Here is a 15,134-nt window from a genome sequence, read left to right as displayed (position 1 = left end):
TTGATCGGGCGGCAGCAACAAGATCACCAGCTAACCAGGGATTATTAAAGTTAACCACCACGCGATCCCCCACCATTGGTTTACTGTCCTTCCCTGTCCAGCCTACTCTGCGCGCCACGATAATAAAATCCACAAGCTCCCTCCTATGAGAGAGATGTGAGCTAAGCCAGTGCAACGCCTTGCTCTTGAGTTCCTGGTAAGATTCCTCATTGGGGCACGTAATGGGGGACATTCCCTAGGACCATAACATAAGGAGTTGCTTCTAGGGGCAAATTTAAGACACCTCCAAGGTTGTTAGGAGACGCTGAGTGCCAACTCCTCCCTAGTTCATCCAAAGGACGGGGGCATCAGTACTTCGAGAGCTAAGAATTACCCCACGAGCCCTGGCTTCGGTTCCACTTGGTAGGGACCTGAACCTGCGCAGCCCAGGTCATGGGTTGATGTAGGGTCCCTCCCAGGGCCAATAGGATCAACTGACCCCAGCGGCTCTTCTGATGTGCCCTGCGCCTGCCCAGCCTCATTCCCAACCCTCCCCTTAGTCATCAGACAAAATAATTCAGAAACCCTATCTTTAATATGGGAACTTCTCAACAGGATTGGATCCAACTTATTATTTAAAAATGTCTCAAGATCCCGAGCCGAAACATTCCTGAGGGAAGAGCCTCTCCCTCTTCAGATGAGTTGGAAATAAGTTGGGCCACCGGCAAAGACTCTGAAGGGGCCATGGCGGATGCACAAGCCTTCCTTTTCCGATTCCGTCTCAGGCTGATAACTGGTGTAGTGGGAGTTATGAGTCTACCATTCCAGGGGATATTCATCACAAACCCTTGTTGGTCCCATGTCATGAGGGGGCCCCTTCACGCTGGTGCAAATGATTGACCCATGGGGGGTGCATTAGAAATGTCCCTGTCCAGTAAGAGTTTCCTTTCAACAAGTTCTATTGAGACAGCCCCCACAGCCCGATAGAGAAACCCTTCTATGGACGAAACACAGGAGGCAGCAGAGTGGGACAGAGGTATAATGGGAGGTCCTTACTTTTTATCCATTGTTGTAGCACCCTTCTGCACCCTTTAGCCCTATTCACAGACTAGATAACAACACTGTTGCCAAGCAGGGATGCCAATGAGCAGCCTCGTAAAGTAGCCAAACGAAACAATCACAATCACTGAATACTGAATCTCAGAGAGAAAGTACCTTGAACTTGACCTGGTGCCTGGTAATATGTTACAGCAGGGCAGGTAGCCTCCAGTCTTTTTTTATGTTTGAAAGCTTTATTAACATACTTGAATAAACAAGGACAAAAGGAACTGTATGCAGAATATACAAAAGAAAGAAGATTATAACATTCCAAATGTCAAGAATCAATACCTAAGCAGTTTATAAATTTTAAAGAGAGGGGAGGGAGAGGAAAGAAAGAGAGAAAAAGAAAGAAAGAACAAGAGAGAGAAAAGAAGAACAGAAAAAAAACTCAGGAAAGGAGAATATGAGAAGGAAATATGACATAGCTGTATACTATAAATATGCAATGAATTGATGAAGTATAATATACAGGAAAATAACCTGGTAGAAATATATCAATACATATCAAATAAATGTGTAGATTGTTAATGGAGTTAAATAGAGAGTAAACATAACAAGAAATCTAATTCATACACATAAAGGGAAAATAGTAGAGGGGAAAAATTCAGGGTGGTTTAAAATTCTCAGATGTGGTGGAAGAGGGACTATTCTTGACAGCAGATTGATCCAAGTAAATAGTTAACGGGAGCCAGTAAAGTTCCACATTACGAGGGGGCTTGGAGGAGGAAGCAAAAGAAACATCAAATCTGTGAAAATGGCAAAGGGAGTGCCACCAATGTTGCAAAGAGACCTTTGTGAAATCTTTCCAGTTAGAGGAGATATGTTGAAAGGAAAGTGCAAGCATAAGATCAAAAAGACCAGCAGAATGAGGGGGCAAGATGAGAGCATCTGAAAGACTACCCAGAAAAAGAAGAGAAGGAGAATGAGGAATAGAGAGTGAGAAAATGCGAGAGATGCAAGACCAAACTTGGTTCCAAAGGGTAAATACTGGGGGACAGAGAAAGAACATATGTAAAAGGTCAGCATCAGGAGAATTACATGTCCAACAAGCAGAAGTAGAAGTAGAGGAGAAGCGGGAAAGAAGAAGAGGGGAAAGATAAAGTCTATGATATAGAAAGAAGAGAGATTGGGTAAGAGAAGCAGAGCGAGATACCTTCAAGGACTTAAGCCAGAGTTTGTCCCAAAGAGAAACCGACCAAACACATCCAAGGTCAAACTCCCAGGAAGATTCAATCTTGGATTTGGGTCGCTCCGGATTAGGGGCAGAGAAAAACTTATAAATAACGGAGGCTTTAGGAAAAACAGAAAGTAATGTTAGAAGGGATGAGGGAGTGAAAGGAGTGACAGATGAAGGCAGCAAGTAATAACGATCAAGGATGGTTTCAATCAGGAGAGTATATTTGTGGAAGAAAGAACTCGGACAAGAGAAATGAGTTCGAAATTGAGGAAAGGAACAAGGAATGAGTCCATCAAAAAGCTGATGAACCCAAATAATACCCTTTTGATGCCATGGGGACCAAAATATTGGTCTATTATTAATGAGAACAAGGGAGTTATACCAAATGGGTTGTTGCAAAAAGGATTCACGCGATATAACAGAAGGAGAACAGAGAGGCCGAAGAAGGGAGGAAGAATATTTAAAAAGTGGAAGGGAGGTTAATGGAGATTTGGAAGAAAAGCGAAGAAGTTCATCAAAAGAGAAGGGGAAGATGAGATTCCGTTCAATAGAAAGCCATAGGGGAGCGAAAGGAGATGAGTCTTTCGAGAGCCATCGGGAGACTTGACGCAAGGAAAAGGATTTATGATACAGACGCAAATCCGGGAAATTAACTCCACCTATCGCTTTAGCTTTACGAAGAGAGACAAGAGAAATTCTAGCCTTTTTATTGTGCCACAAAAATTTAGAGAGAGAGGAATCAAGACGTTTAAAGTAAATAGCAGGGATATGGACAGGTAGCATAGAGAGAATATAAATAAGAATAGGAACGATCATCATTTTTATAGAATCTAATCTACCCCACCACGATAGGAAGAGAGGATTCCAGGAAGAGAAGGATTTATTAATGCGATCCAATACCGAAGTCATGTTCAGTTTAACAGAAGAGGAAATGGAACTGGAGAACCAGACTCCCAGGTACTTAATTTTGGAATGATTCCAGGCAAAACCAGTAGAAGAGAATTGATGAGGTAAACAATACTTAGTGAGTGGAAGAATTTTAGTCTTGTCAGAATTAATCTTATAACCCGAGACAAGGGAAAAGGCATCAAATTCCGCTAAAAGAGGGGGTAAGGATGAATCAGGATGGGAGATGAAGAGAAGAATATCATCAGCGTACGCTGAGAGTTTCAATTGCTGATCCCCGTAAGGAAAACCAGATATAGAAACATTTTGACGAATGGAAGTTAAGAACGGCTCAAGGGCTAAAACAAAAAGGAGAGGAGAAAGAGGACAGCCTTGACGAACACCACGACGAAGGGTAAAAGAGGAGGATAATTGACCGTTGACTAGGACAGAAGCTTTGGGAGAGGAGTATAATAAAGAGACAAGGGAAATGAATTTGGGGCCAAATCCATGCCACTGGAGCGATGCAAAGAGAAAAGACCAGTCAACTCGGTCAAACGCCTTCTCAGCATCAACTGAAATGGCAGCTAAGGGAAAAGAAAAGGAGGAAGCCTTGTTTAGAACATTTAAGAAAAGACGAGAATTATCGGAGGTGAGTCGACCCTTAATAAATCCGCATTGTTCTTTACCAATGAGATGGGGCATGAAGGAGTCAAGACGAAGAGCCAAGAGTTTGGCAAAAATTTTATAATCTACATTAACAAGGTAAATGGGGCGATAATTTTTACAAAATTTTGGGTCACGGCCATCTTTCGGAATTAAGCAGATTGTAGCGTCTTGAAAGGTACCTGTTGCTGAACCAGAAGAAAGAAAGGATTGAAAAAGGGTCAACAATTTAGGGATCAGGAAATCCGAAAAATGTAAGTAAAACTCGACAGGGAAGCCGTCAGGGCCAGGAGTCTTGCCTTTAGTTAAAGAAGAAAGAGCAGTGGAAATTTCATGAGAAGTAAGGTCAATGTCCAAGGAGGTGAAATCAAGATCAGGAAAAGAAGGTTTAGGGAGATGATCGAAGTAGGAGCGAAGTAGAGAAGGAGAGGGAGGAGATTCCGGAGTGTAAAGTTGTTGGTACAAGAGCTGAAATTGGGTAAGAATCTGATCAGTAGAATGAAGAAGAATGTTATCCGGAGAGAAGATAGATTCGATGGAAGTGCGTTCTTTACGGGACTTGAGGTAATTAGCTAATAGCTTGCCAGATTTATTACGACCCCCATAATAGCGTGCGCTGCTACGTAGAAGAATGGAGGAAGCATTATCCATAGATATTTTGTTAAAGGCAAATTTCGCACGAAGAAGGTCAGGGGACATACAGGATGCCGAAGAAGTGTAAAAACGATGTTCTAATTGTTTAATGTGTGCAAGAGAAGCTTTCCGCTTCTGGAGGAATCGTTTTTTTTTCCGAGAGACAAAATCAATGATGAACCCCCTTGCAGCTGCCTTGAAAGTATCCCAGAGGGTGTGAAAGGAAATCTCCGGAGTAGAGTTGATGAGAAAAAAATCATCAGAGAAAGCACGAAAGGAGGAGGAAAAGGTAGGATCAGTAAGAAGAGAGGAATTAAAACGCCAGCGGGAGGATTTGGGATGAGGGGGGAGAAGATCAAAATCAGTAATAACAGATGCATGATCAGAGATCACAATAGGTTCAATAGAAGAAGAGAGTAGAGATTGAGATAGAGAGTGCGAGAGAAAGATGTAATCTAATCTAGAGGAAGAAGCATGAGGATGGGAGAAAAAAGGGTAGTCAAGAGTATCTGGGTGGGTGGGTCGCCAGGAGTCGGATAGAGCAGCCTGAGAAAGAGTATCCAGGAATTATTTGTGTGGTTTGTGAGGAAGAAAACGTACAGTGGATTTACGGTCAAGAAATGGATCAACAATTTGGTTACAATCACCACCTAGAATAAAGAAATCATCTTTGTGTTGAATACATTTGGAAGTAATAAGGGGCCAAAATAAACAGTCAGGTTGGGTAGGGCCATAAACATTAAAAAGAGTTAACGGAATAGAATCAATCAACAACTTAACCAGAACCCAACGCCCCACATCATCTTTCTCTTCAAACAAGACTTTACATTTCAATCTCTTGTAAATTAAAATAGCAACCCCATTCTTCTTGTTCGAGGAAGGCGAGAATAAAACAGATCCCACCCAACTTCGTTTCAGTTTAAGTGATTCAACATCATTAAGGTGAGTTTCCTGTAAGAGGACAATATCGGGATTGTAGGTGGACAAATGAGATAGGACTCTTTGTCTTTTTTTTTTTTTTTTTTTTCAAAAACCTTTATTGGAGCAAGCATAGAAAAGTACTAGGATGGGCCTACAACCACACGGGCTGGCCGCTAACAACAAGGCACAATGCATGAAACAGAAATGTACACCCGTGGTCGGGTACAACTCAAGCACAAAGCATCACTCTACATATATCACAGAGCAACTCGAATTTTTATTTTACAAAAGAAAAACAAACACTAAAAGGCGAATGTACGATAATTAAGGTCAGCCCAAAGAAAGGAGGGGACGGTCCACGATCAGGAGAACACACCCAGAGCCCGGAGGCTCCAATCGAGTCGGGAGGGGGGGGAGGGGAGCAGCAGGGAGAACCGGAAATATAGAAAAAACCCGTATGGGGAGGTTCCGGGAACGCACGTCTAGGGAGATAGGACAATCTCAGCAGTGCCTACAAGGGGAGGGGTGCAAATATCCCCACGATATTCATTCCACTGGCCCCAAACCTTCGTCCATGCCCTGGGTCTGCCCCTGGCCACATAAACCGTCTTCTCTCGAAACATGGACCAGTCCATGTTGTCTTCCCACTTCGAGACCTCAAGGGGCCTGGAAGCGCCCCAGAGCTGCGCAACATCCCGCTTCGCAATCATGTATCCCAGGGTAGCCCATCTGGTCTGGGCCACAGAGTAGTCAGTGGGCTCCCACACAATCAACAGACACCGACGCGGCTCCGGCCGCAGGGCAACACCAGTCACAGCAGTCATCACCTCAAGCACAGCAGTCCAGTAAGCCGCTACAGCCGGGCATTCCCAAAGGATATGTAAAAAGGTCGCATTCAAACCACAACCACGCTTGCATAGCCCATCCGAAGAAAAGCCCATCGTCACCAGACGCGGACCCGTGACATAAACTCGATGAAGAATCTTAAGTTGAACCAAATGGAGACGGGCAGGAATGGCCACCTCCTTGGGAGAAGAGAGTGCCGACTGCCAATCCTCGTCGTCCAGCTCCAACCCATCGCCAACCCAGGCCTCCCGAAGTCGGACCAATAAGTCCGCCCGATTATTGATCAATTTCTTGTAAATCAGAGAAATAGTACTATCGGGAAGATGCCCATCAAGGACACGGTCTTCGAGGGGGGAAGATTCTGGCAGGGCCTCATTAGGAACCAAAACTGAGGCGAGGGCATGCCGGACCTGCAGGTAGCGAAAAAATTCCCTACCACTCAAACCATATTCCGCCTGGAGGGCCTGGAACGACTTCACACTACCGTTCGAGCACACATCACCCACCTTACAAATCCCTATCATATCCCAGCGGTCGAAACCCTTGGTAGACCAAAGTCCGCCCAAACGCTCCGAGGCGTAAAGCGGCGTCGCCAACGTCAAGCGATCCTCCCATCCCAAACTCACATTCGCAGCTCGCCATACAGTTACTGCGATCTTGGATGGGCCCACAAGATGGCGCCCAGCCGATCGAGAATAAAGTGCTCTAGTAAAGTCCCCACCCGGGAGCTGGAATCTGTCCATCTCGAACGCAGGATTACGACCCGGGGAAAACATCACGTGATTAATGGCAGACAACTGGGAAGCCCAGTAATATCGTTTGATATCGGGGAGCGCCATGCCACCGTCATACCAAGGGATGGTGAGCTTTGCGAGTGCGATACGCGGACGCCCATCCCATATCAATTGCCGCTGAAGACTCTCAATCTCTTGGAAATAGGTCTTAGGAATAGCGTCATAGGAGTTTTGGAGCGCGTAAAGAAATCGCGGCAAGGACATCATTTTAAACAGAGCCGCCCTGCCCAGAGGAGACAAAGGAAGCTTACGCCAACGGGCCACATCCAGGCGCAATCTAAGCAATGGTGGGAGGAGATTACGCTCAAAGCGGAGCGTCGGGTCCAACGTAATAAAAATCCCTAAATACTTGAAACCCGAGTGGACCACCTGAATCGGAAGTCTGCTCGGCAAGGGGGGCAAAACCCCCGAAAGAACATATACACAGGACTTGGTCCAGTTAATAACAAGGCCCGAATTGGCCCCAAAGGAAGCAAGAACGTCGAACAGAACAGACAGAGATTTACGCAGGGAGGTGAGGTATAAAAGGATATCGTCCGCGTAAAGCGACACGCGGTCCTCAAAGTCCGGAGACCAGCGGATCCCCTTGAGGGAAGGTTCCCACCGAAGCCAAGCAGCCAATGGTTCCATGGCGAGCGCAAACAGTAACGGAGACAAGGGGCATCCCTGACGGGTACCCCTACCAAGGGTGAAAGGAGCCGAGACCCTACTGTTCACCACTACTTGCGCCAGAGGTTCCGTGTACAATAACTGGACCCAACCAATAAACTCAGGCCCAAAACCAAATTTCTCAAGAGCCGCCCAAAGATAAGGCCACTCCACCGTGTCGAAGGCCATGGAAGCATCCAATGATGCCAAAATGGCCGGCTCCGCCAGAAGCCCCGCCCCCGCAATCGCACCGTGAAGACGACGCAGGTTCAGAGCCGTGTTGCGATGCGGGATAAATCCAGATTGATCCGGATGGACCAAGTCACTAATGACCGTCAAGAGACGGGATGCCAGGAGTTTCGCCAATACCTTGGGTTCAACATTTAGCAGGGATATGGGCCTGTAGGAGGAACAAAGATCACGTGGTTTACCCTCCTTGGGGATGACAACTATTGTGGCCAGTCTCTGATCATAAGGGAGAATACCCCGTTCCCGGGACTCCAGAAACATGGCGCGAAGATACGGAGCCACCCTATCGGGACGCAACTTGTACAATTCGATCGGCAACCCGTTCGGGCCCAATGCTTTGCCCGAACGGAGGGAACGGATGGCAGTAGCTATCTCATCAACCGTAAAGGGGGAGTCCAACGCCACACGGTCTAAATCGGAAACAATGGGCAGGGCTATATCACGCAACAAAAGGCGAGAGTCAACCACATCCCTCTCAGACACAGGGGTATACACCACACGGAAGTAATCGGCAAACCGGTCAACTATTCCAATCGGGTCCGTTACACTCACACCACTCGCAGACTGAATCACGGGTACCACACGATTAGCTCTCTCCTTCTTATCCAGCCATGCCAGCAATTTACCCGCTTTGTCACCCACATCATACAAGCGACCCTGTTGCTCCCGAAACATCACTTTGGCGGCATCTGTGACCATGGACTTATAAGCAAATTGTTTCAGACCCAGGGCATGGAGCTTCTCAGGCGTGACACCAGATTCCAAACCCTCCTCCAATGCAGAAATCTCCCCCTCAAGATCAACCACCTCTCTATTTCTCGCTCTCTTGGCCTCAACAATAAGGGAGAGGGCCTGCCCACGAAGCACGGTCTTAAAGGCCTCCCATAGGGACACAGCAGAGGAAACCGACCCCTCGTTATCCAGAAAATACGAGTCAAAGGACTTAAGCAGAAGGGTGCGGGTCTCGGGGGAGGTGAGGTACCACGGATTAATGGGGGCCACCCGGCCCACTGCCTCCACTCCAACCTCAAAACGAAGCCAGAGCGGAGAGTGGTCAGAGACACCCCTGGGCAGGTGCACTATCTCACGCACCGCTGGGGACTGAGCCGCAGGCATCAGGAAATAATCCAGCCGAGACAGACTCCCATGGGCCCCAGATTGAAAGGTGTACTGAAGCTGCGTAGGATGCAAAAGCCTCCAGCAATCCACCAGGCCAAAGGTATCCAAAAATCCACCCAACCACTGCTGTGCCGCAGGGGTATCCCTAGGGGGGTGGCGATCGTGGAGACCGGAGACTACGGAATTAAAATCACCAGCCAGAAAGAGAGTACTATCAGGGAGGTCCAACAAGACACGGCCCAAATCTGAAAAGGTAGAAGTCTGCAAGCCGGGGGGCACATAAACAGTTAACAAGGAGAGGGCACGGCCTTCATATCGACCCACAAGAACAGCATACCGCCCCCGATCATCCTGAATAACATCATCAATAGCCAGGGGGAGGGAAGCCCGGACAAGGATACCCACACCCCTGGAACCCGAGGCAAACCCCGAATGCGCTACGAGGCGATAGCCCCACCTATTCATTGCATGACAAACATTGCCTATCAAATGAGTCTCCTGCAGGAAAACAATGTCAGGAGATAAACGTCGTATACATTTCAACACCACACTTCGCTTGATACGATCTCCCAGACCATTAACGTTCCACGAAACAAATCTCAACCCGCTACCCCCCATCCCACCCGAAAAAGCCCAAACCCCCCACCAATGAGCATGACCATAAAAAGCAGTCCAGATACAGAATAAAGTCGCCTTGAACCCAAAACACACAAACAACAAACTTCCCAACCACCCACCCCCCAAGTAACAAAGAAACACCCCCCACCCTGCACCCCTGCAAAAAGCTAAAAAGCCACCCCAACCTGCAGTGTGCCTGTCGCCCAAGAACCCCTATTCTACACAAAGACCCCGGAGGAGGAAAGTCTCTGTCCCACCCGCCTCCCGATCAAACCAATGACGAGAAAAAGATCATACATCAAAACACATGTGAGGTAGAGGAACATAGGCTTACATCCCTGGAGAAGGTATACAAAACAAGGCATCAGTCAAAGATAAAATGTTTAGCTCTCTACGCCACCCTCAGCACCGCCCGGGTGGGCGTCGGACTCAGTCTCAGGAGGTCGATGAGGCAGGGAGTCTAACCAGTCATTCACAGCATCTGGCCGATCAAAGAAGAAAGTACGATCATTATACTCCACCCGCAACCTAGTCGGAAAGAGCATTGCGTAACGCATCCCCATGTCCCTAAGACGCTTCTTGGCACCACGAAATCCCATACGCTGCTTCTGGACCTGTTGGGAAAAGTCCGGATAAAAGTTCACCGTGGCATTCTCAAAGGCCACCGGGCCCTTCACCCGCGAGGCCTGCAGGATAGCGTCCCGATCTCTATAGTGGAAAAGCTTTGCAATAATAGGTCTCGGTGGGGCGCCTGGCTTGCCCTGGCCCCCTGGAACACGATGTGCGCGCTCCACTGCGAAAAATTTACTAAGGCCAGACGGAGAAAGGTGGTTCTGGATGAGGTCTTCAACCAGGAGATCAACCGAGTGGGGTTCTGGATTCTCCGGCACACCCACCACGCGAACATTACAGCGGCGTGCCCTGTTCTCAAAATCCTCCAAGCGCCGGGTCATGAAATCGTTCACCCTACGGAGATTGCCAATCTCCGTCTGAATATCAGAGACGTCCGTTGTGAGGCTGGATGATTTGATATCCAACGACTTCACCTTTTCGTTCGTCTTGGAGAGATCGGCTCGAATCAAATTCACTTCAATTGCCACAGTGTCAAGTTTGTGGGCCAAGGTTTCGTACTGTTGGCCTATGGATTCCCTCATGCCAGAAATGGCGCCCATGATGTCCTGCAAGGAGGGCTCCGTCGACGCATCCACTACTTGATCGGACGCGATGGAACCGGGCAGGGCAGCTCCGGGGGACCCCTTAGAGTGGGTATAACGATCCATAACATTGGATTGAACCGGACCCCCGCGCAGAGGTGTCTTCGTCTTGCGCGTCTCTCGGTCCCCTCTGCCCGCCATCTTGAAGATGCGTCACGAGTAAAGTCACCAGGGTCGACGGACCGGGCACCAGAAATAGAGGCCCCGGGACCAAAGGACTACAAGAGGGATATCACCAGGATAGAGGCAGCCCACTCCAGGAACAGTGCAGCCAAGGGCCAGACAACCCACTCGTGTCCCGGCCGCAGCTCTGGCCCGGACCTCTCACCAGTGTCCCAGTCTGAGGCAGAAACGAAACCGAAACTTAAGAAGGGGACCCGCAAGACCAATCCCCCTGCCGTTGTTGTTCAACTCCAAGACGGCCACCAAACCTCACCCAGTCCCGGGCGTACTTCGAGGGTGGAGCCCAAAAGTTCAATTGAACATAATTCAGGCATCCGATGTCCAAATCAGTTTCTGAAAGGTCCAGGTAGATCAGCCCAACGTCCTCTATATGAATCCTCGTAAAAAATCAGGATTAAAGCAGGATATTAAGTCGGGAGCGGCGGGGGTCCGGAGAGCGCTGTGCTCACGCGGCCATCTCGGATGCCCGCCAAGCTCCTCCTCGACTCTTTGTCTTTTGAAGGGATTAACAAAACCTTTCACATTCCATGAAATAACTCTAAATTGTCAAATAGAAAAACAGTATATAACAATAACCTGAAAAAAAAGAACAATGCAGAAATAGTGCAATTCGGTAAAAAGCATGCAAGAGACATCAGACCAAGAAGAAAAAGAGGGGTGATGATCGGAATTGAAAGACGCACAGCAGGAAAATGAAGAGAGGTCAGCAAAATAGAAGAGAATGATTCGTAAAAGGAAGAAAGAAACAGCACACAGAGCTGAATAAAAGGAGTTGGGAAGAGAGAGAATGTAGAAAAATGAAGAAGAAAGAAAGGAAAGAAGGGGGAGGAAGAAAAAATAGAAATAGAAGAGACAGTACAAATCCATAAGGACGACTGAGAGGAACATACCTGAAGGGGGACAACAAACAGGAGATGGGGTCATGGCGACACCGGACAAGACGAGCCGCACAAGGAAGGGGTAACTCCACCAAATCAGGGAAAGGGAACGTAGGAGATAACCATGTAACTGCACACGGGGAAAGGAGGATATCAAAACCTGCAAAACGAGAAACAGAAGCAGAAGAAAATATCAAATAGAGGGAGGGATTAATAACCTTGATACAGAATAAGACAGAAAAACAGAAATTTTAAGAAAATAGGAGAACGAAGAAAATGAGAATACGGGATAACAGGTCATCACGAACATAAGAACGTTAGGAAATGCTCCAAAGCAGAGAAAAGTGGTCTTCACCCCGTAGGAGGAGAAGAGATATCCATGTCACCAGCAGAGTGCAAAAGAATAAAATTCTTAAGTTCGTTAGGATCCTGAAAAGTCCAAGTCTTATTCTGGTGTGTAACCTTAAAAAGACAAGGATGGAATAAGCCATAGCGAGCACCCATGGATCGTAGAGGAGCACGGAGGTTAAGAAATTCTTTACGCCTTGCGGCAGTGACATTGGAGACATCTTGTGACAGGAACACCTTGGATCCCAACCAGGAGATATTGCGTTTGGAGCGGGCTGCAGAAAGGACTGAAAGGAGATCCGTAAATTTCAAAAACAAAATGATGACTCCACGTGGTTTGGGAGAGGAAGAGTCTCTGGGGCCCAGTCTGTGAGCTCTCTGGATGGAGAGAGAGGTAGTAGGAGGCATGTCCCGGAGCTTTGGAATAAAAGAGGAGAAAAACTCCACAGGGTCACCAACCTCCAAGGATTCCGGAAGTCCGTAAATGCGAAGATTGTTCCTTCTATTACGATTTTCCAAATCCTCTGTGTGTTGTTGCAGGGCCACGACAGTTTTTTCCAACGACGATATACGCTGAGCATGAGCAGGAAGTACCACAACTTGTTGTTCAACAGAAGTAATTCAGCTGTCCATAGACGACCACTTCTCCTTCAGAATCTGCATGTCATTATTGGTATTTTTAACGAAGGGGCGTAAAGCGCGAATTTCTTCTAGAATGAGTTCCATTGAAATAGAGGGTGCCGACTTATCAGGAGATGGAGGATCACTTTTGGGTCGTTTTGAAGAGACAGCAGTGGAGGGTGGAGGTTTGGGAGGCATAACTTGTGATGAGGAGGCACGGTTGGAGGGGACACCAGCCATCGGAAGTGCAGGAAGAGACGCACTGGAGGAATGTGGAGTAGATGAGCTTTGTGATGACGTCACTAGTGGAAAGATAAATTTAGGTTTACGCAACCTGCCCATGAAGCTTATGCGTAAAATGACATCATCGACAACAACACACTAGAGGAGAGATGAAGGTGTCAAGTAGCAGAAGACGCAGCCAAAATAAGAGCAGAAACACCTCAGATAAAGGTCACAATGCGCACATGAAGGAAAAATTAGACCAATAGTGCGCTCTAGAAATACCTTCAAGGCGTTAAAATCCAAAGCAGCAGGAGAAAAATCAGTTAGCAAAGTATGAAGAGGACTGAGGGCTTTTCTGCAGGTGTCCAATTAGCCACATTCTGATGGAAGAAGACTGCTATTAGAGGCTGCAGGTGTAGACATGAAGAGCCATCAAAAAGACATGCCGTGAGAAATGTGTGGCAAAAACGGCATCAAAATGTTAAGAAATCCAGAAGAATAGAGAAAAAACGGGCATTTTCAAGCCCAAAATGACGATAAAGGGCAACAGAGGGAGGGCGTCATAGCATGTGAGTAAAAAATAAATAAAAAAGATAGCCTCACCCTTCCGGCATGCCCAGCAGTTGAACGTGGAAGCTGGCTGCAGTTCTATAGGAGGGAGCGTCTGGGACGGCGTCAGGAGCGGAGCGGAGCCAGCAGAAGAGCAGATAAAGGTATCCCCGCGGCTTTCCAGTCAGCCGCGAGATGACGTGAAATGGCGGCCGCACGGAGCTCCGCGCCGTGAGAAAGAAGTCTCACATAACTCTGTGAGAACGGCAACACAGCATCCCAGTTTGGGACAGAAAGTTCACCAGCAGCTCCGACATCGCCAAGAGTCCTCCGCAGGCGGAATCCGTCAGGAGAAGCGCAGCAGGGAGAAATTAAACATCCCTGTGAGGTGGAGCACCGGCGCTAGGCAGCCATCTTGCGTGGCGCCGAAACCACGCCCCCCGGTAGCCTCCAGTCTACTCAGTGAAGATCAAGCCAATAGGGGTGGCCCGGCCCGGCCCCACCTCTTCCTGATGCTGACGGGCGCAAATGGGCTCGCTCTTGCGCCGGCCTTCGCCTGTGCACACGCCTGTCCAGCACTGCGGGAACCCTTCAGGGCTTAAGTTAAGGTCATGGACACCACGCTGGTGCATCCTGCCCCATCAGGTTCTGGGGCTTGTAGTCCCCCCTCCAACTGCAAGTACTGCAATATTTGAGGGACAAATCACAGTGCTGGAGAGAATTATTACTCAAATTATTATCTTGGCACCAGGACATTACAGCTATAGCTAATATCTATTACCCATTTTTTTAAAACCATGTTCACATTACTGCTGGCAGCCCTGTCTGAGGCACTGAGGTGAACACTGCAATCTTGCAAAGGGTGTCCACTCATGTAATCTTGTCTGACATGCTCACTATTACAACAGTAATAACAGTAGCTCACATGATATTCATTGAACATAAGTAGCTGAAAGAAAAGGGTAGAGACCTCTGCTCAGTGGCAAAGGAAGGGTGGGCGGGACACCCAAATTCTTAGCTGCGGCCGTAGCGGGGGAATCGCCAGCACCCCACCTTAAATTCGGTCCCCGCTGGTGGCAAACGCAGGGACCTCCACGGGCGACAAAAGGTATAGCCACGCCACTGCCTCTGCTAGCATCTGTAGAGCTTAAATGACAATATTGTACCCCTCACTGTCTAGATGACTACAGTCACACTTCTATCTGTGGCAGCAGAGTGTGCTGGTGCTGCAGGCCTTATCTGAAAAGTGTTGGGTCTGGTTCGTATTGCTCTTGTCATTTCGAGCTAACTTGTCTCTGCTGCTATGGGTGCCAATATTGACCGAGTATGCAGGGAGTAACAGCATGTAGCTCATGCAGTATTTATTAAACATACCTGTTCTAGTAGTCATTTGAGGTTATATTCGCTAGTAAAACTATGGATGCATATAGTTAAAAAAAAATAAAAGAATACCTCCTTAAACAAGTAAAACAATATGGGA

Source organism: Lissotriton helveticus, chromosome 9, assembly GCF_964261635.1.
Source record: "Lissotriton helveticus chromosome 9, aLisHel1.1, whole genome shotgun sequence".
NCBI lineage: Eukaryota > Metazoa > Chordata > Amphibia > Caudata > Salamandridae > Lissotriton > Lissotriton helveticus.
This window is presented reverse-complemented; position numbering follows the sequence as displayed.